This window comes from Triticum dicoccoides, chromosome 7B (assembly GCF_002162155.2).
Source record: "Triticum dicoccoides isolate Atlit2015 ecotype Zavitan chromosome 7B, WEW_v2.0, whole genome shotgun sequence".
In the NCBI taxonomy this organism is placed as follows: Eukaryota; Viridiplantae; Streptophyta; class Magnoliopsida; order Poales; family Poaceae; genus Triticum; species Triticum dicoccoides.
Window position 1 is genome coordinate 431,857,284 of NC_041393.1, and position 2,913 is coordinate 431,860,196.

Here is a 2,913-nt window from a genome sequence, read left to right on the forward strand (position 1 = left end):
ATGTGGAAAATAAATCTTTAAGTTAAACGCACGTCGTTTAACAGTTTCAGGTCACCTAGCTCTCGCAGTGAAAAGCCAAAAATATAGTAATTAATTTACAGCAAGACATATTATACAGATATTGTCTTCCAAAAATTCTAGCCAGTTACATTTTTTCTTTGCTTGAACAAAACATCATCAAAAATGCTAAAACATATATATTCTTTAAAAATTAGTAAACCATGTCACGCAACCCGAAGAGAGAAGTGCTAGTCGGAGGTCATCAAACTAACATATTCAGTGTTTCACTTAGTTAACTTTAGAACACTTGTATCCTTGTAATTTGGAACTATTCCATCAGAGAATAGGAAGTAAAATCATGTCCTCTCTCATGAAACATAGCTATACAAATCTAAAATTTAACTAATAGAATAAGGATGCACTAAGCTCCAATGAAACATATTAGTGCAAATACCACCTCATTGATCTGCCCTCTCTTTTGCTTAGGCCCTTTCCTGCGTACCAACTTCTTTGGATGCTTCTGTCTTGTCTGCTTGAGGGGGGAGATAGAAAAGTTCTATAGATAAGTCCTCTTATCTGTGAGATTTTCGGTTTTTATAACATAAGAATTCTCTTAAAATTCAACGATGGTTTCTGTTGTTATTAATTAGTAAGAAGAACGCTCGTGGACACGCGGCTATCACTGTGCATCACCTGAGGCGACGGTTGGCATGTCCTTGAGCCACTGGGCATTGGTCAATCGGCTTGCTAGTTGCATAGAAAATCAATCCAATATCCCGGAGCCTCTCTGGCCGGGTCGATAATGTTGTGACGGCGAAGATAAAAGCCGGCTTCTGTAACGTTGTACATGCACCTGCAGTCGAGGCTCCTAAACTCCTCCAACTTGGTCAGGATGCAGACGGCATGCGCATCGCGGACGGCCTCGTACGCGTCCGACATGACGGTGACTGGCTGCCCGGCGGGCTCGCCCACCTGCAGTAGGTGGCACGGGTGGTCCCAGTCAAACTTGTTCATGGCGAGGTCACACCGCACCTGCTCCTCCGTCACCTGCGTGTCGTACATGTTGACGATGACCTTGTCGCTGAGCAGACCCTCGCACATGTCGATGGCCGGTGTCTCGTGGGTGTCACCGGTAAACTTCTTGAAGGCGAACCCCTGCATGGCCACCTTCTTCACGGCAAGTCGGCGACGGTGTTGAACATGGAGGAGACGACGCGGTTGACGAAGCCGCTCTTCTGGCAGTCGTTGATGACGATGACCAGCCTCCAGTAGCCCTCCACCTCGGGGAGGCCGTAGCACTCACAGATGTAGATGATGTTGAGGATGTCCTTCGGAAGCACGAGCCGTTGAATCCGACGCAGGCCGAGAGGAAGGCAGGAAGCACGGGCGACGCACGAGTCCTTTCGATGCAGTTGGCCATCTCAGTGACGTCGGCGCTGGTGGCCTCGCACAATGTGGAGATGTTCGTTCACCGAGGAGATGCTCTGCGCGAGGAAGGCGTTGGTGGCGAGCTTGAGCAGCTCGGCCAGCTCGGCCGACCAGAGGTTGGTGGTGATGATGCGATCCTCGGGGACCATGTGCGCGTAGACGTACTTGAGGACCTTCACGACGGCCTGCCTCATCAGGCATCTTGCGGCCGCCGATGAGGACGTGGTGGAGCGCCAGTAGGTCCTACACGGCGGTGCCCTCATCGAGGAACTCCGGGTTGGACAGAATTTGGTTCAGGACGCCACGACCGTTGTGGGCAAGGATCTTCTCGATGGCCTTGGCGGTCTTGATGGGCACAGTGAACTTCTCGACCATGATTTTGTTGGGCGGGAGCGGGAGATGTCGACGATCATGCGTGCGACACTCACACATTAGGTGAGATCGACGGCCTTGCCGGTGCCGAGGCCGCAGCTCTTGGTAGAGGGTGTTGACAGAGACGGAGACGAAGTCCGCCTCACCGACGTCGGTGCAGAAGAAAAGCTTGCGGCCGCAGCAAGGCGGGGCTCGTAGATGGGGAGCCGGTTGCTATTGCAGCCGGCGATCCATGCCTCAGAGATGTGTATTAAACCGATATTTATTTATGAGAGAAATTAGAAGAGGCGTGGGACGAAGAGTTGGACTACAACTAAGAGTCCAGGTCGAGAGGGAGTTTTACATATCGAGAAAGACCAAGATGAACAAACAGAAAAAAGAAGAAGACATGCAAACGTTATTTATTCAAGTGTGGGTTGATTACTAAAATACATATGGACTTCTCTGTAAAAATTATGCGACATTGAACTCGACGGACTCAATTCGTGCTTTATTATTAGGGAAAGATAAGTGATGCAAAAAGTGTACAACCTCTTTGCCATAGCCGTGTCGACCTCAGCATTATTGGGTTGGTCGCTGAAGCAGTTGAGGCAGAGGTGGCTGTCGGAGTTGTGGAGGAAGCACTACAAAAAAAAGACACATCCGTGACATTTTGGGCCGAACGAATTTTTTTCCTGTCATACATATGACACTTCTATGACGATAATTGTGACAAAACCCGGTATCATCATAGATGTGCTGGGCTCCTACTTCTATGACAAAAAATCATGACAGAAAATGGGTTTTTCGTCTTGGGCGGGCCGGAGACGCAGCTGCATGACATTCTTTGGGCCGTCCATGACAAAAAAAAAACCGTGGTAGAAGCGAGGGGGCGGAAAATTTCGGGGAATTCCCGGTTACGGTGGGAGGTCGGGGGCCGAGCGATGCGCGTTTCTCTCGCACACGTACGCGTGTGTGTGTGCGAGGCGTTAGCTCTAACTGAACCCGAGCAAGGCGTTGGGCTCTAACTGAACCCGAGCGATTGCACTGCAGGCTACGTGTTACTGAACCCGAGCAATCGATCGATGGCTGTTAACTGAACCAATGGAGCGATTCCTTTGTTACTGCTGCTAA

The 2,913-nt window shown here is 49.8% G+C and overlaps 1 pseudogene; it reads right to left on the minus strand.

Annotated features, from left to right (window-relative positions):
* Nucleotides 1–679: 679 nt before the first annotated feature.
* Nucleotides 680–2,913, minus strand: part of LOC119338964 — a 9,481-nt pseudogene continuing 7,247 nt past the window's right edge.